The sequence below is a fragment of the Pinus tabuliformis genome, chromosome 8 (genome assembly GCF_031772625.1).
Source record: "Pinus tabuliformis cultivar Carrire ecotype Pingquan chromosome 8, CPIR1, whole genome shotgun sequence".
In the NCBI taxonomy this organism is placed as follows: Eukaryota; Viridiplantae; Streptophyta; class Pinopsida; order Pinales; family Pinaceae; genus Pinus; species Pinus tabuliformis.
The window spans coordinates 945,996,266-946,019,610 of NC_142294.1; positions in this window are offsets into that span (position 1 = coordinate 945,996,266).

Below are 23,345 nucleotides of genomic sequence, written 5' to 3' on the forward strand. Positions count from 1 at the left end.
TGACTAAATCCCTTAGGAATAAATCATTATTTATTTGAATTTCCTTATTTATGTTATTATAATAATTATTAAATCACTATTTGATAATTATTTTGATTTCACACTTCTTGTTTCTCGTGAAATAATTAATAGATCATTTTATTTGTTAATTATTTCTAAATAAAGGTATTTAACAATTTTAAATACTTTTTCCCTCTCTAATAAATATAATAAATTATTCCAAGTATTTAGATCTGAATTTGGTAAATAATATTTATTATTCTCCATTTTCGAGATTAACTCCATACTTTGATATATAAAGGGGGGATTTTCATACATTCTTCACCATGATAATTATCATTGTCAACACTATCATCATTTTCCTGAGCTCCCATTTGAGTTCTTCATCATTGTTTGGGTCTTTTAAAATGACTGAGAGAGGGAATTTTATTTCTGAAGCATTAGGATATCAAAGGACCCATTCCACGAAGGGGGACTTACAGACCAATCTGTAGATCTCCTTCACCAGGTGTTATCAATAAATATTTATTCATTTAAAATTGTATTTCCAATTGGGTTATTATTTTGGATACATTATTTTCCTGCTATTTGTTTTGGATCTTGTTTTATTTTACTATAGATTTCCCATTTGTATTACATATCTAAACGATAGTAACCATCAACTTGTCATTAGGGTTACATGTCACCTAGTGACTTAAGTGAGGATTTTTAGTACACCTTCTAGGAATTTTCACACTAACAAAAGGAAGTCTTATGTTGATTTGTTGGTTTGATAGCAATATGGTTGTGTCCAGAGAAACCATCAATGATGGAAAAAGTGTGGTAACCTGTGCATTCATTGATAGTCTAGTCAATGAAATGTGTCAGGTAATTATCTTTTGGACAAAAAATATTAAAAATGTGGTAATCGATGCAGATACAGATCGTTCCCTATTTCTTATTGACATAGACTACATTAGAAACACAGCCTATTAAAGGAATGAGGTAGATGAAACTAGTTTTGAGTAACTTTTCAATTTCATCCTTGATAGCAGTCAACTTGCAAGGGTGGATTGGTCTAAGTCTTTGTTGGAGGATCTTGGCATCGACATATCTCTTGATATCATGTTCGATGGTATATGTATCTATGTTAAGAATTTCCTCATAAGACTAAGAAAATACATCATGAAACTCTTTAAAGAGGAATCTGAAGTAAGCAATTTCCTCAGGATTGCAATTTTATCCAATCTGGATGTTTTCCGTGATACTTGTCTTGATCGAGATGTCTGTAAGCATTGTTTTAGACAAATTACCTAAGTTTCCGTATGCATCTATCTCATGAATAGTTATAAAGGGGGAGGAACAATCTCAAGATGGTCAATAGATAGTATTTGTAAAGGATAAATTCCTAGTTTAGTTTGGAGAGAGACTGAGATAGGTGATAAAATTCATCCCAAGGCAGCTCATCTAAAGACATGACTTCCATGATAGCCTCGTGAAAAGCCAAACATTTTCAAGGAAATAAATAGAGGGAGTTTTGATTAGAGATTAAGTGGTACCATTTTCCTACACTAAGGAATATAGAGACTCAGATGACATCTAGATAGCCTCCTAGAGACCCTGAGGAACATTCTTGTATGCAAGAATTCCCTTTGGTTTAATTAATGTTGGAGCCACTTTTCAAAGAGTCATGGACATTGATTTTATGGGAGAACATCATAAGTTTGTAGTTATATACATAGATGATATCACCATCTTCTCAAACATAAATGAAGAACACCTTGAGAACCTAAGGCTTACCTTTGAGAAATGCAAGAAGTTTGGGTTCTCTTTGAATTCCAAAAAGTCTCGGTTTGCTCTAAGCAAAGGAAAGTTGCTTGGACACATAGTGGAAAAGGAGGGAGTAAGAATTGACCCTAAAAGAGTGGAGGTCATTCACAACATCTCATTACCTCGAAATAGGAAAGAGATTCAAGTGTTCTTGGGTAGGATAAATTTCCTAAGAAGATTTGTGCCTAACTATACTGAAATAGTTGAAGTGATCACTGAGATGCTGACGAAGAACAAGGAGGTAAAATGGACCACAGAAGCCCAAGAATCATTCCTCGGGATCAAAAAGGCCTTAGCTAAAGCACTTGTGTTAGTTAGTCTAGACTATCTAACACCATTTTTTATATTTTCTTTTTCCTCCCTTGACACAATGGAAGTTGTTCTGTTTTGGAAGAACCATAAAGGGCATGAGCAGCCTGTGGCATTTTTTAGTTAAGTGCTGAGAGATGTCGAGCTCAAATATAACATACTCAAGAAACAAGCGTATTCCCTAGTAAAATCCTTGAAATATTTTTGAGTGTATGTGTTGCAATCAAGGACAATAGCTTATGTCCCCATGACCTCAGTAAAAGATATTCTTGTACAAGGAGACAGTGAAGGCAGGAGGGAAAAATGGATTACCAAGGTTCAGGAATATGATTTTGAAATCTAGCCCACTAAGATGATAATGGGACAAGGGCTAGCCAAGATGATGTCTGGATCTAATTGAAAAGATTTGGGAATTAATTTGCTATTAGAAGGAGAAAAGAAAAACATAGGTGAAGAGGAGCAATGAGGGGTCGAGAACCCAACTCAGGAAATTCAAATGAATTTTACCCTATCTCACTGGTACAAACATATAGTTCATTACTTGTTGTTCCTAAGATTCCCAGTGAAGTTTGAAAAAGGTAAATACCATACCATGAGATTGTAGACCCATATATTTGTCATTTCAAGTGGCCAGTTGTATTAGAAGGACCCTGTGGGAGTTTTGCTACTGTGCCTAGTTGAAGAGGAAGTGAACAAAATAATGGATGAATTTCATGGCTACATTTGTGGAGGGCACTACAGTTGGAAAGCTACCACACATAAAATCCTCAAGGTAGGTTTTATTGGCCCAGTATGTTTAGTAAGGTATATTCTTATGCCAAGACTTGTGATAAGTGCCAAAGGTTCACTGAAAAATATAAATTGGCCCCTTTCCCCTTGATTCATGTCTGCACGAAGGAGCCCTTTAGATAGTGGGGGTTGGACTTTATTGGAGAAGTACATCCACCATCTAGTGGTCAACACAAATGGATTTCCACTACCACTGACTATTTCACCAAGTGGGTGGAGGCTATCCCTACCAATAATTCAATTGATGTAGTTGTCATAAAAATTATTGAAGAAAACGTTCTGGCCATATTTGGGTGTCCAAGGAAGATAATCACAGATAATGCCCAAGTGTTCAAATCTACCAAGTTTTCGAGCTTCTGTTAGAAATACAACATCCTTGTAGGCCACTCTGCTACCTATTATCCACAAGGAAATGGTTTGGCTAAATATTCCAACAAGGCTCTTGTGAAAACCCTAAAGAAGACCATATAAGAGGATCAGAAAAATTGGAACTCACAACTGAACTTTTCCTTGTGGGAAACAGAGTCACAACTAAGAGGTCAACTACTATGTCTCCATTTGATTAGTGTATGGGAAAGCTACTATTTTTCCCATACAACTAGAAACATGAGTGGCTAAATTACCACAAGGGGTTGAAGAAGTGCCCAATTCTCTAACTAGGAGAATTAATCATCTTGTGGAACTTCAAGAACTCTAGGGGAAGTAACTCAAAACTTAATCAAATACCAAGAAAAAATCAAAGGTACTTTTGACATAAGGGCCAAGGATAGATTTCTATAGCCGGAATACTTGGTGCTTGGGTGGGATGTGAGAAGAGAAAAGGGAAACATGGAAAATTTGATCAGTTGTGGTTTCTACCCTTCAAAGATTTTTTTTTCCAAGGAAAAAAATGGTAACTTTTTATTAAAAAGATAATGAAAAGTTACACTAGCATATGCAATGAAGCATTCAGTAAACTGCCACAAAGGCTCGAGTGCTTTTCGCACCCCACGCAGCGTTAGAGAACTAACGTGCACAAAGGAAAAGAAAAGAGAAGAGAGAGAGAAGAGAGAAAAGAAACAGGCAAAAAACTGAATTCCGGCAGTGAGTAAGACTCACGCTTCAAGTTTTTCTCCCCTTTTTCTTTTCGACCTTACGCCACTCCCCTTGAGTGGGCTCGATCGAAGCAATGACTAATTGTGTTTCTACATTCTGTTGACCAGTTTCTTTGTCTGAATCTGAAGTATCTGAGTGGTGGTGCCGTTTGATGCCTCCCATGCTAGGGTCCATGCTTGTCTTCTCTGTCATGTTGTCTGATGAGGTTCCCTTCTGATTCTCCATTTCTTGAGGTTCCTCGGTCTTCTCTGTTGGGATTTCTTCCTCTGCTGCTTCTGATTCTTCGTCCTCTGAATCTGGGGGTGAAAATTGCCATCCTTTCCTCTGCTTCCCCTTCTGCTTCTTTTTGTTCTTGGCTTCTGGACATGAGCTTTGTAAGTGTCCCGTCTGCCTACAGAGCCTACATCTGAAGGCGGTGTTTTCATAATCTAGTACCTGTAACCAGTTCTGTTGTTTGCAGATCAGCCTTATATTGTCCGGCAGCCCTTTACTTAGGTCTACTTCCACACAGATACGTGCGAATGTGTAGATCCTTTCATCGATCCTTTCCAGATCTGTTTTGATATATTTCCCTATACTGTTCCCAATGCCTTCCAGCACTTGTTCATTCCAAAAGTGTAGAGGAAGATTGTATAGTCTAACCCAGACTGGCATTTTGGTTACAGTCATTTTATTTGGATCAAAATCCGGGAACCATGGGGTCATAAACAGCCCCGATGTTCCCCAAAACCATGGCCCATTACTGATGACTGTGTCTCTGACTTCCTTGGATGTAAATCTTACTATGAAGAATCCCTTGGAGCATAGATGAATATCAAATTCCATGGTCCAGCTGGTGAAGATCCAATGGAATAGATCCAAAGGTTTTGGCCAAAAGCTGTTGAAACGACAAATTAGAGCTTGCGTTTCATAGGACTTTACGAAATCGTCAAGCCCTGAAGAGTCTAAGTGTAAAGCTGGGGTTTGCTCTGACTGATCTACAATGTATGGCTTGGGCATGTGTCCGCCTTGATCTGGATAGAGCCCTGAATTCCTGCTGCCCTGTAAAATGTTTTTGTAAGATAAGCCTCCCTTGGTTTGGTGCTGGGCTGCAGTTTTTTTCCCTTTGTCTCCCCCTGAGGAGCTTGTCTGTCCTTGCGGCAGAGCCCCTCCTCTCAATCTGAAATTTAAAGTAATGATTGATCCTGGCCCAATCTCATAACTTTCCAACGATCTACAGTCCTGGAGGGCCCGCCTACCACTGACCAGATGTTGGATCTGAACTGGGTATCCCATTTCAGCCCATATTTGTTGTTTCAGCTGCAAAGAGGTGTCTCCTGCATGAACCCATACTAAGCGAGTTTTCCCCTGAGGGGGTTTAATCAGGATCTGAAAACAAGTATTTTTTACCTGCTCTGGCTGAAGGCCGAGTTCCAGATCTGGCTCTGTTTTGGTTCGTTTGTCCTTGTGCATGTCTAGATCTACAAAAACTCTGCACGTTCTATGACTGGTGCCTTCGATCCGCTGCCTGGGATCAAGCTGTACTCGAGTAAGGCCTAGATCGTGTAGATCCATGCCGTAGCTACAAATATTGAGCCCATTCGTTGGAGGGGAGGGCAGATCTGCTACATGCAGTCCCCCCTACCGTTACTCCATGCATTCCTTACGGCCCAACGCATTCCTTGTTCAAACGCGCAGTTTGGTGCTTCGATCTTCAGCCATAGAAGACCCTCCTCGCGTATCCACACAGAAAAGTGATCTTCCGTTGTTTCCCACGCCTCACAGTCTCGTTGCAAGCTTGTATTTCGCTTCCAATGCAGGGTCTTTAAGTTCCATGTTACAGAAAACCCTACAGTTGCGTAGCCGCACTGATCTAGGTATGTTTGAAGCATTTGTCTGCTAGAGATAGGGCATTTCTCTGAAAAAGCTTGCCGTAAAAACATCCATCCCACAGCATTTACTGTTAACCCAAATCCTGGGTTGCCCTCGAGGCCTGAGACTGGCTTGGGAGCCACTGCGGCTACAAACAGAGCTTCGCTCGACTATACCCTAATCAACGCCATTGCTTCTCCGACGGAATTACCGACCTAGCCTATACTTGCTTGTAAGGTTTGCATTAATTCTCCATTGGTCCCATCCACCACACTAAGTTTCACAATGGCTACCCTTCAAATATTGCTGAGGCAAAGGGAAACAATACTCTCTTGCTGGAAAACCTAGAAGGTGAAGTGTCTGAGCTACCTGTAAATGGGAAGTTCCTCAAGCTTTACTTCTAGCACTAAGAGGTCCATTTTTTACCCATTGTACATACCGATGATCTAGTATAAAATATCATTAGTACTTTCAGTTCTTCATGTATCTCTATTTTTTCTTGTATATATTTGAATAAAATGACTCCATGCCTAATGGAGAGAAGACACTAATCTACAGGTTCTCAATGCATTATTGGTAATACATTGTCCCCATCTGGAGCCTATTTTGTCACCTACTCTACATTTCCTTGTAATTCATGCTCAAGAGACCTTATTTTTACAAAGGATAGGTAGTAGTTTCCATGTTTGGGAAGGAGGACCAGAGAAGAAGCCTAAGTATCAGAATGGAGGGAAATATATGGCATATCGAAGACAAGGGATGTGCTTTCAAGGAACTTGAGGTCATCCTTCTATGTCTGTTCCCTTTGCAACATGTGGCGGTAAGTGATAGGCACATAAAGAAATTATCAGACCTCAGGACCTTAGAGAAAACCTACTAGTAAAAAGTGCACAATTTTTCAGGCAGATCATTGAGGGGGAAAACTGCATGAAAAATAAATCTCTTCACCCCTCTAGAGTTTAGTAATCAACTTCTAATCCAACGATGAAGATTTATTCTCGAGGGGTTGAAGAGATCACTGTCCACCTGCTACTCGACCTTTGCAACTAGGTGGGGACCACACCAGCTAGCATGGCTTCAATCACCGATGTTGTAAAAGGTAAAGTCCAAAGGTTGTAATGGTAACCCACTAATTCCCCCACAGTCCTATCTGCCACCTCACCTTCCATTAATGAATCCTGTCGTGACATGTGTCCAACTCAGTGATGTCATCATGTCATCACTCGAATGTTGCTCCCCACTGCCTATAAAAGGATTTCCCCTACTCAAATTTAAAAAATTCTTTCATTGTTTCCCAATGCTCCTCTCGCCTATGACCTACTCAGAACACTGTTTGTGCACCCCTGTCATCCTGGAAAATCATCTTGATGTCATTTTCGTCCTCCTCTACGACGACTAGGTAATATGCTCACCTGTAATCCATGTTTTTCGCAGTATAAGAGTTTAAAAACTGATAAATGATGGGCTCGAGGTCCTGTAAATCACCAACTTCTCCAAAAACCCACAAACCTAAGCCCTCATTGAGCCTTGAACCCCTCATGGATATGGAAGTGCAAGTTGTTGACCCAGCTTGCTTCTATCACCTGGAAAGCCTCTGAACTGACTTGTTTTACCAGTATGTCAGGGGGGGATGAGCCTTCCCTAGTTGTGGACTTTGGTCTATACTACCATATTTCTCCCACCATGCACTACTTCCTAGATTTTTTCTGCTGGCTGGCAGTGACTTACTTCAAAAAGACCTATTTCATTTCTTCCCAAGGGTTTAAGATCCTAGAAATCACCCCAACACTAATTTAGAAGGCCTTGATGTACCCTTCTCCCCCAAAATTAATGCAGTTCACTAAAACTACCTTGATGTAATATTACTCCAGTCTACCAACCATTGAGTAGAAACCCTTCTTGAAAATGATCCTAGCCCCTGGGCTAGATACCTTACCTCTTTCTGATAGTTTCTTCCTCTCCCTCTTTGCAGAGCCAGTTCAACCTATCTTTCCCATTATTACTCATCTGCTGGGAGAAGAATATGCCACCATAGCCAATAAGGCCACCTTAGGACTCCTCAAGAAGTTGTTGTAGCCTAACTATGTGCTTATTGGGCATAACCCAACTTGGCCTAGATTTTGGCAAAGACTTTGCATTTTGTGGAGTGGAGCAAGTAGTGGACTGCAAAGTGGATTTCACATTGGATCATTTTCAATATACCGTGTAGTGTTGTATGGGATTCAGGGTGGGTTGAAGCCCCTTATTTTTGTAAAAGCGCACAATTTTGTAAGGGATCAATGGTTTTGGGACCATAGTTTCTTGTTTTAGGAAGTCCTTGGTATTTGGACCATGGTATTTTGATGATGTAACCCTTCAATGTAATAGTATATAGGGTCAAATAATAAGAAGAGACCCATCAATCAGATCAAATAGAATTGACCAAGATCAATGTTATGGGAAAATTATTGTGATCTATAATTTGGTAGAGAAGGCGAGTCTCTGCAACTGAGTGTGTAGAGGCATGAGTCTACAACTTAGTGCATAGACAGCCTGCAGCTTAGTGCGCATGCCAAGAACTATCTATTGTTTAAATATCTATTATATTAAGCAACAGTTCTTGTGGATGTAGCCCTACACTGGGGTGAACCATGGTAGATTGGTGTTTTGATGTGTATATTTGCTTATTATTTGTTGTATAATAGTAGTTATTACAGTTGCATTTTACTTCAGCATAATGATGGTTTATGGTTTTATATGGCATATTACGTGATTAATATAATGCGGTGAAGTGATTTATATATGCTAACAATAATAAAACATAATAATACCACATCTCCTAATCCTTCATGGCTGTAGAAACCTGGTTTTGCATCCTCCCATAGTCACTTTAGGTCAGACTACGATCTGTTTGCAGGTCATTGTCGAAAGGGCCAATGATTGAGGGTTTTGTTGGTGCACAATATAGATTGAACCTAGGTCAGGCCGAACAAAGCCAACAAATGGTTTTGTTGCTAGGACCAGGATCTGCTTGAAGGATATGTGGATGTGGTACCCATCAAAGAAGGAGATTCAATACTAGATAGACCTAAAAGAGTGAGAATTTTTGGATCAAGAAAACATAAACTCTCGTCTAACATCTGAAGCTTAGTTACAGAAGTATATTTTTACATATCAATACAAGATTTTCTTCGCAAAATTTCATGTTGAGCTATATGAGTGGATATCAAGGTTGACCGAAAGGAAGGACTTTTTTAAAGGTGAAGAACCTGCAGTTTGGACTTCTAAACTAATACAATGACTCAAGAGCACTAACCATAGGATTGATAGCATCTTGGGAGGATTCATTATCGAGTTCGTCATAGACTTGACCATGCCCTACAACAAAGCAGAACAATGATTCTTCAGAGGACTGCAAGATAATTATTTAAATCTCTAAAACTTTGGATTGAGATGATTTTGTGTGAAAATATAGTTTTACGAATGAAATCATACTTCTAGTTTACTTATGTTTGGAAGAAGAGAGAATAAAACTGAGCAAGATATTGAAGTAACGTGAAGTGGAAAGAGATATAGAGTAGATACCAGAAAGAGATCTTATGGAAAATACTTGAAGACCTTTGTAGAGACTGATTATAGTCCACTTTTAAGTGAATCTAAAAGTGAAAGAGAAGAAATCCACCCTGATAACCCCTAGGTAACTTCGCAGTATGCACCCTCCAAGCTTGAGAGTTCATAGAAGCCAAAATCCAGTAATATCCAGGGTGTTTTTGGCCTCCCGCCTCCCCCTTCCCCTCCCCCTACCCCTCCTATCCCCCATCCCCCTCCCCTTACTCCTCCCCTCCCCCTCCCCCTCCAAGAAGAAGTATGGTTGACGATATTAAGCTCCCTGTTTCTAAGGGAACTGAATTGGAGGATCCGAAATAGTTTTGGTTTTTATGTAAAGTTGTATGGACATCGAATAAAATCAACAATGAGAATATAAAGAAAGCGCAACTCGTTATGGCATTCTGAGTTAAAGCATTGGCATGGTATATGAAGTACTCAAATAATCATAACACACCGTTTGCATCATAGAGTTGAATGAAATCAAACAAAAACCTACTGAGTTTGTGTGGGAGTTTAATAAGAGATTTAAGGTGTTATTGGATCAAGTAAGCTTCAACATAGCTCCACATCAACATCAAGAATGGTTTATAGTTGCACTACGACTGCATATTATATTTCCATCAATGTAACAAAAGATAGAATTTCAAGTCGAAGCTCTATAGATTGCGATGAAATTGGAAGCTTCACTTATTGAAGATACTAATGTAGGCATGTAACAGATTCAAAACAACTAGTGAACTTAACCCTATCGATACAAGACATTAACAAAAGAAAAGAAGTTAGAGAACAAGTATGGTGTATGAAGTGTAGATTGGCGGGTCATTCTAAAGAACAGTGCCCTATGTTCAGAAATTACATGGATGGTGGGGCATTGAATCCCTTGAATGCACATTAGGGTAATTTTGAGGTCTAAAATGGGCCTCCGAAGGAAATTATAAAATAATAGTGGAAATAATAAAATAATATTACAATACATCATCAAATTTTAGAGGGAAAAAAGAAAAAACTATTTTTTCAACTCATATTTTCAACTTATCTCCCTATGGGTTTGCTCAAATTTTGAGAAGAAACACTCGTTGGATGAAAAACTTGATTCCTCATCCAAGGAGTACCCATGCTGCATAATTTCAATGGACCCTACTACATGAAAAATGAGAAATACATGAAAAACATGATTGCAATCATATTTTTTCATGTATTTCTCATTTCTCGTATAGCAGGTTCCATCGAAAGTATGCAACATGGCTACTCCTTGGATTAGGAATTAAATTTTGCATCCAATGAGTACTCTCGCTTGAAATTTTAGTAAAATCTTAGGGAGATAAGTTGAAAATACAAGTTGCAAGTAGTTTTATTATTTTATTATTTTTTATTATTTTTACCTTTTTACTCCAAAAATGGCGAATCATCCCCCATGGTTGACATCATCATCTTCAATCCTATTGGTCCTTATAAAGTATATTTTGGTTGTACATTTTTCTTAGGAGGCCCATTTTAGACCTCAAAAATCCCCTAATGAGGATTCAGCTTGTGGTGTGAAATATGTAAGACTAGAGGCCAACATCATTCAGAAGACTGTTGCTTGTTACAAAAATATGTATAAACTTTGAGGAATCTATGTTGCAAATTATATAAATTAGTAGGACATGATGAGAATAATTGTCAGGCTTACAAACTAATGATGGAGTGTGGTGTTGATGCTTATAGAATGCAAGCACAAGAGCATGGACATGAGGATAATGGACAATGTGGTGGTCAGGTAGGTGCCAAGGGAGAGGTTGAGGTGGTGGAGCTGGTCGAGGACATGGACAGATCATTTGCTATAACTGCGGCCAACTAGGTCATTTTGTGAGAGATTTCCAGAACCCCACAACGACATGTAAGTACTGTAAACCATTTGACCATGTAATTGAAGAATGTCCCGTATTTGCGGTGAAGATGTAAGAAAAAATGAATCAATAGTCGACACAAAATATTCAAATGGTGACTACTGAAAGGCAGACTTATGAAGCTCGGATTAATATTTTCACTAGAAGTGGAGCTGCGACTGGTAGTGATAAAGCGGATGAAAAGAAAGAACCTGAACATGGATGGGTCAGAAAGACTGCTAAGAAAGTTCTTGTTTTCTATATTGAAAACAAAAAAGAAGTATTTATTGAATCAAACCGAAATTTTATGGATGTTGGAGCTTCGACCTCTAGCACACAATCGAAGCCCAATCAAAAAAGTAATTGCGATGTGTCATCGGCTTCAACACAAGACTAAGCTCTGACACAAGACCAGATTCAACAAATTAGTAGGTATTTTAAAATCTTTTTTGCATACTTGGATGAAATTGTTAAGAGATCAAAAGGTTGTAGAAGGGCTTCACAAGTTGATAGATTCTTGTGCATCCAAAGAAACAGTAGAAAGTGAGGCATGAACAATCAAAAATTTGCATCGACAAAAGAGAACCAAAAGAGAAATGAGGCTTAATATGCAGATATGAGAGTTTGAGATGGACCAAATTATTCTGGATCTGGGTTATGATGCTAATGTCTCGACGAAGCATACATGGGAATTAATGTGTAAGCTAAAGCTACATTGGTCACTGTTGGGCCATGGAAATGGTATAATTCTTCTCCTTATTTCTTTAAATAATTGTTATGTTTTCAAGCAGTTTACCCTTAATTTGTAATGATTTAAGAGAAAAAGGATAATGAAAGTGAGTTGAAGATAGTATAGTTAATTTGAGTCTTTTAGATATTAAAAAGGTTATAATTTGAGTAAATTGTTATGTAGATCAGTCCAATTGAAGGATTTTTGTTCCCTCGAGATATTGGAGCAATATTTTGGATCAGCCAATGCCTTATTTGTGGCAGATTACAACTCAACGTTTGAGCATGATTGAAGAATGAAGTGCAATGAAACTGATCATTACTATTCGAGGGTCTTATGGTTAAAAGAGAAATCTTAAGAATCTATCGATTCTCAGGATAGCTCTATATTTAGTTTTTTTAATGTAATATATAAGGGATCAAGTAAAAACAGAGAGGAGATTTTTATTATTACACTTTCATTGTATATTGCATACAACAATCTGAATTTGAACTTTCTCAAGGTCATTTTGTAAAACTCTTTGAAGTTAATGAATTTGCGCAAGATCTTACCTTAATCCTTCGTATCGAATTTATCTAAGACAATACTTCTGGAGACCGTGGGCCCATTCACCGGCAATTCTACTGTCTGTTATGTATCATTATTAGTTAGTTACATTTCCACTTTCACAATAGTTCTGTTTCTATTCACTTGCCTTTTCTTTCGTGGTAGATAATCGATTGAATTCTGTATCTTGTAATTCTGTTATGCATCTCTTGAAATCACTGATTGGATTGCGTTACATAAATGTAAGGTTTGAGTTTATGAATTCCATAAGTTATCTTTGAGAAGTAAGACTTTCAAGCATTCGTGTGATTTATTAGTCTTCCTTATGCATAGGATTTGTTGAAGGATAGATAAAATGGTTGATGAATTAAAATAGTCTTCTTTCATAGAACTGTAATTGTAGGAGTAATTATTTGCTGTTATCATTTGTCTCTGCAATGATTGAATTAGGATAATGTTTAATGTAACTTTTTCTGTAGAAATCATTGTACACTCTTTCATAATCTAAGAATCTATTCTTGCATAGATTGTGCTGATAGCCTTGAAATAAAAGACGAATCCCTGGTTGATAAGATTAATGAAGGTAGGATTAAGTTGATTTTAAGGAGTCATCTTAGCGCCCAATATTTTGGCGTCGTTGCCGGTGACATTGTCAAATCATAGGTTGTATCTTTGGGAGGCTAGGTATTGAAGGTGGAAGGTAAGAACATATGCATGTGATAAGTAAAAATCTTGCACCTAACGCCCACTTTTGGTTGATATAATTAGGCTATGTAAGTGTGTATGAATTAGAGAAAAAATAGTAATTAGGTAGTAACAAAACAAAAGGCAGTATAAAAAACCATAAAAACCCAGGGACCAGTGAGCCTTGGGAGAGTGTCCTTCATCGACGAAATTATTTGAAAAGTTGAATCTCAAGCATCAATAGGACCCCAAACAATATATGGGAAGGGCTCTACTAAAATCCATCAAGCAATAGAATCACCAACTGCATCTCATGCTGAGATTCACAGCAAAACTGAAGGATCTGAGCAAATCTTCTAAAGCACATTTATTCAATGCTACAATCCTTCACAAGAGGGAAATTATTCCAATTTGAAAGAAGGAGAAGGAGAAACCAGTGGAGTAGATTGATGATCCTCAGGGTCATGATCTCCTGTGATCTTGATATAAGAGAAACCCCCTCTGATCCTAGACTTAGGAAACATAGTAAAACCACCTCGAGAGACAAGTAATATCCATAACTTTTATGCTCAAATAATACCTCCTGATCAAGAAATCCTTGAAAATTACTGGTATATTTTCGATCAAATGGAAACCAAAGGGCAATAAAACCAAACTTCGACATTGGAATACCCTATTGTTAATCTAGTGGCTAATTTCACCAATGAAGACTATCTCTTTACAAAATATCCCAACCTTTCATGGTATGACCTCAGAGGATCCAAATGAAATTTTATTTGAGTTCAATGTGTTGTGCAGAGGTTATGATTATATCATTGATTCGCAGAAATTGTAATTATTCCCTTCTACTTTAAAAGGAGCATTGTTACAATGGTTTATTGGCTTAGGAGGAGGCACTATAAATTCCTGGGATGATATGAAAAATACCTTTCTCACCAAATACTAGGATTACTGTCGAACCAGGGACCTAAAGGATGAAATTTTTAAAATGACTGCAAAAGACAATGAAACCTTAGAAGAATATATTGAGAGATTTCAATACAACTTACAAAGATCACCTTATACTAATTTACCAAATGAAGTACTGAAAGTTGCTTTAATAAAAGGCATGAAGGATGAATGGATAGAAACATTGAATTTAATGGGCCAAGGTGATATCTACCAAGAAGAATATGATAATATTGTTAAGTTGTGTATCAGGTGTTCATGTGGCAGTACACAAGCTAGATCTGGAATACGGGATCCCCTCACCCAAATCAGTAAGACCACAGGTGGTGGTGTAACGTGAACAAAAATTGGTAATCTTTTAGAAGATTTTAAAACTGACATTTTGGGCACACTGACTACACAGTTAGATGTTTTGTAGGCTAGACAAAAGCAAGCCAAGGCAGATCGAGCATTGGCCATATTCTATCCACGTTGCCGAAAGAAACACATTGAAAGGGAATGCTCGCTAGACATGGTTTGAACATGTGCAATTTGCACTAAAGAACATTTGGCAAAACAATGTCCGTCACTTCCAAGATTAAAAGTTGTCTTTAAAGAAGCCCAGGAGGAGACAAAACCTACATACCTAATGACTCAACTTCGACAATGGAAATCACACCCTTCATGTATGATGCAAGATCCCTCCTTATTTTATTTTGGACAGTATATTCCACAACATAATCCTAGAAATGCATGGCAGGGACAATCACCCTTTAACCCACCTGAAAATCCCAATCATACCCTACATCACCATGGCCAAATCAATATTTTGCTGGATCAGGATGGCCAAATTTGTAATATCCCACTCCATTATGGAAAAACCTAGTTAGCAATTCATATCCCTTGCAATGGTCGAATATGCCTACACAAAATCGAATATGGCCTCAAACATGGCAGCACCCTATGGGATTGGTAAATCCACCCACAGGGACGATCCATCAACCTTAATTGACAATGCAGGCTCCATTTCAGTTGCCTCCTAATCCTCAAACTCCAGTGCATCCTCAATTGTTGGCTTAGCCAAATCCTAACCTCAACAATAGACCTGTCCAATACGTGCAAATCGTTGAAAATATAGTCTATGAAATAAATCCCTTAGGATGTAATGAGATCCGGATTAAGTTCTGCATGCATTATTTCACCTGAAGAAAATAAGAATGATCATGAACAAGAAAACAATAAAGAATATTAGATTATGATAAATCCTTCGACTGTGGTTATTTCAAAAACAGAACGAGTAGGAAACATAGTCGAGCAACAGGAAACACAATCCATCATAACTACTTCCCCTCCATTCCTTGAAAGACTCATGATAACTAAACCAATCATCTACCTTTATTTTTATATTGTAGGGGAGTTGAAAATATGTGTATATAAATTCCACTCCTGTAGGTTATATGACATATCCTGATTTATGCCAAAACGATCAAGGAATTATGTAGGAAAACGTCTGGGAGAAAACGGAAAGATCCACCCATAGTTCATGTTGTGGGAACATTAATTGGCCTTATTTTAGGAAAGCAAGTTCCCGTTAATATGAAGAATCAAGAAGTCGGCTCATGAATGTCCAAATACATGGTTTCACTTTTCCAAAAACATTGGTATACCTAGGAGAAACTACTAACCTTCTAACCTACAAAACATGTAATGTCTTGGGTATTACAACTTTAAAACCAACCTCAACCCTCCTAGAATTAGCTGATAGGTCAGTGGTCAAGCCGAAAGGAACTTTGGAAGATATTATTGTCTCTGTAGACTCCTGGGAATATCCTGTAGACTTCCTTGGTCATCAACCTGAGAAGTAGATTAGATCTACCTTTGTTAATACTAGGAAGACCATGGTTAGCAATGACGGATGCATATATAGGATGTCGAACTGGAAACATGATGATTGCGAAAGGAAACATTGTCAAAAATATTATTTTGTATCCTCCTACTCAACCTAGCTCACCTGCTATAAATATTCAGTTACGCCCACTGAGATATCAAGAAGAAAATCTACACTCTCCCCTTTCTTTAGATGAAGCTCTAGGACTTAAAAATCAATTAGAAGATGATGTAATCAACAACTTCATCAATAAACCAGCTATTATTGGAAACCCAACATGCCAAATGCTAAAATATCTACTTGATAATGATGCACAAGGAGACCCCTTAGAGAATTTAAATGAAAACCATATTCCCACAACTGCAGTCCATAAAACATTTTAGTTGAAATAGAACCAGGAAAAACCCTTAATATTAATGCTGATCTGGACAAACATCAGCAACATAAATTAATTCAAGTTCTCCGTAAGCATAGGCAGGCTTTGGCCTAGGACTATTCAAACATGAAAGGTCTTGACCCACAGTTGTGCACCCATCATATCTATATTGGAAAAGATGCTCGTCCTATCCGACAACCTTAGAGGAGGTTGAATCCACACCTCAGGGATATTGTGAGACAAGAATTGCAGAAATTACTAGATATAAACTTCATATACCCAATTTTAGATAGCCAATGGGTTTCCTCGTTAGTAGTCATCCCTAAGAAAAACAGAAAATGGAGAATTTGTGTAGATTATAAGGAACTCAATAAATCCACCAAAAAAGACCATTTTCCCCTTCCTTTCATAGACCAAGTCCTTGATACTTTAGCTGGGAAGAAATTCTTTTCTTTTCTAGATAGTTTCCATGGTTACAATCGAATTTAGATTGCTTTGGAAAGTCAAGATAAAACCACGTTTACCTTCCCATAGGTTATGTTAGTCCACAATCTCCTAGGTTGGAAACGAAATCGACAATGGTAACCTCAAACCACTTTAGCTCATTAGCTAGCCCTACTGAGCATGAGAGGGATCTCTCTAAGTCTCTTATCAGTGATATGAGATTAAAGGGAATGAATTTTAAGCTAGATATGTGTATTTGTTTGTGAAAATTTGGTTTTTTAAGGATTTGCTGAATTTAGGGTTTGGAGCCACAAGTAGGTATAGGCTGTGGGAATACAGGAGCAAACATCAGAAGGAGCTAGATATCAGAAGCCATGGTGTAATTTGGGTATTTTTGGAAGAAACTAATGAGCATAAATAAACATGATTTCATTAGCTTAGGAAGACACAACACATAACCATGAAAACCAGATAACAGAGCTTGAAAAACAATAATTCTGAGTATTTTATCACAAGGAATTCATAGAAAGAAGAGATATAATGTAGATAAATATGTTTATACCATGAGAAAACAAAAATAATGAAGTACAAGCACCACGAACCTACTGGGCTAGACTTCCTTGAAAATAGCTGCAACCCGTATCTGTATTAGCTGAAAGATGATTACAATGCAAGCCTCCTTCACAAATAGTTCACCACTCTTCTCCTAGAGTGAAATGATACTTATACACTCTCCTAGACCACTTACCCACCTTCAGGAGTTGAATTCCTTGGTTGAGGAACTGACTCCAAGATTCTTTCAACCAACAGGTGAGAGTGAGAAGGTGTAACTCAAACACCTCATGAAGAGTTTGATTAGGAGTTTTCTTCTTTTATGAGGCCTAATGAACATCAAAAACAACCTATGATATGCATTTATTCATGCCTACATCACCTAGCCTCATAACTTGTGCCATTATAAAGAGAATCTTGACTTTGACCAAGTCACACTAGAAACTAGAAATTTTACACAGTGAAATTTTACAATTAAAAACATAGAAAGTGTAGAAGTGTAGTGCCAAATTTGAGACGATTTTCAGGTGCCTTCTAGGGGTCAAAATGAAAATTTGAGAGAATGGTCAACTAGCCCTTCAAGTCTAGTTTCCATAGCAGTTTGAATTTCTGAATTTGGAGCACGAGAAGACCTTCCATAATCCATTCTCCCAAGGTCACTCCATAAGCGCAACACCTGTCAAAATATGGTCCAGAATGCTAGATTTTTGCCACTTTTTTGCCTTTTTCTCCCAAACTAACCCACCTCTGAAAAATATGGGAAAATGGATTTTTAGAGGATGCCAAGACCTTTCTAAAAATTTAAACCTTTCCTCAAATGGATGCTTGAGGAAAAAGAGCAGCGCTAAGCCGCTGTGCTTCTGGAAAGGCCAATTTTCTGAAGTTAGACCAAAATTTACCCAAAAACTCAAAATGCTAAAAATTAGCTCAAAATTGGAGGGAAGGTGTAAAATGAGTTTTTTATAGCTTCATGGATGCTTCAGCAAGCATCTCCAAGTTTCCCTCATCCTTTTGATCTTTTTTGGTCTCCTTGAGCTTGTTTTTGAGTTGTTTCACTTTGACATTGGCGATCATGTTTTGAGCTTGATAGTGATGTGCCATGTGTCTGAGCATTTGATTATCTCTGTTTGCCTTCTCCAAGAGCTTCTCCAAGTGTTCATTCACCCTGTTGAGCCAATATTCTTTGTCTTGATGTACCTCTAGGGCAATGCTCTCTTCTAGGTGGTGAGCTTCAGTATTGCAGCAATGATGCTGCAACTCTTGGGACTCCCTAATTTACTTTTATCAACCCCGTAGTTTGTAACAAACTTGGAAGTGACGGTGCTATATGCACAAGTACTAGCTCTTACTGCAGGCTGTCACTTGATCAGCTGGCACAAGTTCGCTAGGAGCTCAAGCCAACTTCTATGAGTTCTCAGAAGAAGCTTTTAACTGTGATGGAAGAAAACTAACTCAAAAGAGGCTAGTCTACTTGCAAAAAGAAGATGGAAGCTGAAAGGAAACGCAAACCCTAGCAAAACCTAGTTTTACCCACTAACCCTACTTTTGCAAGAAAAGAGATGGAAACTATTGAAATGGATGCCATTGACTACTAAAAAGGTAAAATGCATGTGTTCAAGCTACTTCTGAAGGAAAATATAGAAAAATCATCTTTTTGTACTTTTGAGCAATCTTATGCAGAATTATTATACTTGTGCTTTAACTATTTGTGACTGTGCAGAGGTTTAGTGGCGAAAGGAAATGGAGTTGGTTTTTGCAAGAGGTTGGGAAGGTGTGGAGAGGACCTAAGGAGTCCCTGGTACCATTTTGGAGATTTCCACTATGATCAGACTTCGAAAAATTGCTCGCATGAACTTCTACAGGAGGCTGCAGGGGATCTACAAGAAGTTCTATAGGAGATTCTATAGGAAGAGGCCGAAAGTGGTTTTTGGAGGTTTGAAGGTGGAAAAATGGTGGGAAAGGGGAATGAAGGCTGAATAGAGATGTTAAGGGGTCTAGGATCTTGTAAATGAAGATCAGGAGTGAAGGAGATGGTTGGATTTGTTCAAAGGTCAAGGAAGTAATTTAGCACAAGAACATAGAAATTAGGGCAGTTTGGGAAAGTATGGCGAATGAGTGGAGGAAATCTTGAGATATGGACTAGAGAAGGTTGTGTGATGGAAGAATGATAAGCTGGAGTGTCTTACAGGTGAGCTTCACACTTTTCAAAACAGACCCGAGCAAGAGCTAAGAAAACAGAGTTTTACCTATTTTTGACCTAATTCTGACCTAAAAACCAGAAAAGTGCTGAAAAAAACTTTATGGACAGGAATTTATGCAAGAAATCTATGGAAACTAAGCAAGAACAGATCTAAGCATGTAAATACAACTGATATCAACTTCTCCAACTCGAAATCCCACACTAATAATTGCATTGGAAAGTAAAAACAGTGATTTGGTGGCAGCAAGAGTGCCCTGGTTTCAATTCATGGTCCCAAGGAGGGAGAAAGGAGATCAAGGCCTACTTGTAGCCTTTTTGTGGATCTTTTCTTGTTGTCAAACTATCTAATCAACCTGAAGCAAGAACAACTATTCTAATCATCAAAAACAACCTAAGTAACAAAGCAAGATTTAAGCTAAATAACATAAATTATTTCATGAATGCAAGAAAAACACATATAAATACACAAAGGAGGTGTCGAGCACTTGGGTTGGGCCCAAACCCAAGAGCTACAGCCCCCTAGGAAAAATCAGTGCTGGTACAAAGTGAGATTCATATTCATTGATAAAAAAAATAATAGTTACATCACAAAACTATCTACAAAAAGAGCTCGAAAATGAGCTGAGTACAAGGCTGCACTAAAGTGAAAAAATAGACTATCAAATGGCTAACCTACTAAGGCTTGAAGCCTTATTATTTATACAAGTGACGACTCCCAAAAATCCTCCTAAACTTTAGGAACTCGGCTGCCTAAAACTGTAGATAACAACCACTTCACTAGACCTACTCGGCTACCCCTTGAAATCATCTTTTTTGGGCTCTTGAACTCCGAGTTGTTGATGGAGAACTCGAGGAAGGGGTCATGTAAAGCAAGAGATACCCTCCTATAAGTCCTTAGCCTTGTTTCTTCGAGTTTGGCTACCAATCTGCTCATAAATGCTTGGTCTTGGTAAAAAAATGTCCAAAAAACTGCAATAAACACTCATTAGACTTTGCGGTAACATGACTATCCCCATTCACTCAATTAACACAAATATATTCAAAATCATGCACAAAACTATGGAGAATGGTGGATTAAATGAAAATAATAGGCAGAATGAACCCATATAGTTACCCATCTCTGGGGCTCATCATCACCTCCCTGCTGAATGTGTTGCTCATCCTTTGAGTAACTAATCCAGTTCTTCATCTTTGATAGCTTTAACAACCTCCGTGACATCCCAGGCCTCTGAGGTGATGTCATATTCTTTGTCATGAAAACCTGCCTTTTTGTCCACTTCCTACCATTTTTTTTGTTCCTCCTCTTCCTTAACCCCTTCCAACAATCCTAACAGTAGTGGAGGACTGAACTTAAGACCAATCTAGTTGGCTTTCAAGTTTTGCATTGATTGTTTGTATGGGGGTACTCTCCTCATAGCTTCCCTCATTCTAGTTGGGGAGTGATACTCCCTTATCTATAGGCTATGGGACAATGTATTCCATCTTCTTGTGCAAGCATGAAGACAGTTATCACCAAACAATCTCTCCATATCTTCAAAGTGAGAAATAGCCTGTGCTTGCCTTTCAACATAGTCAAGTTCAATCTGAGGGTTGTTTGCAAGGTGCTGGTGGGAATATATGAGAGTTGAGGGATCTTCTGGTTCTGCCCTTATCATGAGGGGCTCACTTAGCTCCCTAGTCATAATTTTCTAAACTTCTACTGCCCTCTTTTCCTCATGGCTCAACCAAGAAGCCATAGCCATGAGTTTTAGGTCTCCTAATGCAACGTTTGGATCCCATAGATTCATGTTAGGAAGTGCCAGGTTGTGTAAATAGAATTCTGCTAACTTGGCCTTATCTTTAGCTGAGCTACTATCACACAAATGCATAAACTGATTATAATTCTGGAATGGGATTGTGCCCCTTTGGGCCAATGTTTTAATTTGGAATTGAAGCCATTGGTCTTTAAGATACAATGCATAGGATCTAGTTGGTTGTCTACATTGCAAGGCTTCCATTGCCCAACTAGCCATGCAAGCCATTTGGGCTTCTTTTTCCTGCAACTGCTGTTTTAAAATCTGCACTTCATTTGCTACTTGAGACTCTTTTTCCTGCAGTAGTTTCATTAGCATTTCAACATTAGGCTGTGGCTCTCCCTCTTGCTGTTGTTTCTTTGTTGCTTCATTGTCTGTTAGGGGACCTTCTTGCTGTTGCTACCCTCCCAAGATGGACAACCTATCTCCCTTATGAACTTCCTATTGCTGTAACTGCTTTTTCAGCAGTTCATTTTCTTCCTGTAGCTGGGCTCTTTTACTGCTTTCTATGTGCCTTACCATGTCCAACTCCCCTCTTAATTCCTTTAGCTTATCCTCCATGCGCCCTATGTCTTCAACTCCTTTAGATTTAGCAATTTGCATCCATGTGTGGGTTTTGACCCTTTCTTTTTCTAATTCAAAGAATAGAGGCACAACGAATTTTTGTGGGATGATCTTCCCACCCTCTTGCAGATTTTAATAGGAGCCTAAATTAAGCTGAGGGCTTGGTTCAGGTATTTCTTTGGCCTTACCTTCCCCTTGTGACTGTTCTATTGCCTTCTCTTCCAATTTTTCAGTTTCTTTCAGCTTGGCTAGTGTTTCTTGTAGAGATGTTTCAGCTTCTTGTAGAACTGCATTTGAGTCCATCGACTTGATTCTTTCCTTCCAGGTAGAGGTTTTGGGACTTCCTCTCTCATAGGTGATAGATATCTTGGAGGGATATTTTACCTTCTTTTCAGTGGGTTTATCCTCAATGACAATTGGTTCCTTTGATGGTGGCTGGGGTTTGTCCACTTTGATCCTTGTGCTTCTTCTAGCTTTAAAATACATAGAGGTTTGCCTTTTTCTTTTTCCTTTTTGTTTTGTTGGTGTGCTTAATGCAACAAGCACAGCTGCTGCTTCCCTTGCCAATGTTTCAGGGGATGTTTCTTTCTGCTGTTCTTTTCCTTCATCTCCTACAACCTTTTCTATGTCTACTGTTTCTGCTTGTGTCTCTACCATCTCTGGTGGTGTCTTCTCTTTTTCTTACTGGGTCCCTGCCTTACCTGAAGTAGTCTTCTTTTGGGCTTTCTTGGCCTTTTTCTTCTCAACCTTTGTCCTTTTTCTCTTCTCTATTTTTGAGGTTGTCTCCTTTTCTGCCTTAGGCTCAACAGTAGTTTTGTCAAATTTCTCCTCTTCTTTTTGTTTCTCCTCTGTTTTTCCTTCTGTTTGAATGTCTTGTGCTTCCTCATTACTGTTCTTCTCAAGTTTTTCGGCTTGCTCCTCCTCATCACTCCTGGATGGGCTAATGTCCTTAGTCAAAGTTTTGATGTCATCATCCCTGGACATATTTCTAAAAATTTCCCAAGCTATGTGGATAGTATATGTGTGTAAGGCATTTTCTACTAGCAGTTTGATGAGCCCATGGTGGGCCAGCTACTCTGGGACCCCTGCATTTGGCTTGGTGCCACATTCTATCAAAGACTGGACGAGGAAATATGGGAGACTCAGTTTTCTAGCTGGAGGTAGGTCCATCCCATATCTCAATTCATGCAACAACCTGAAGTGATAACCATAAATTATGCTGAACCTCCCTTCACATGTGATATAGTTCATTATTTGGTAGCTGACTTCACTCCATAGAGGAGGCAAGCTTGTCCTTCTAACCCCATTTGTATCCTCTACAGGATGCTCCTT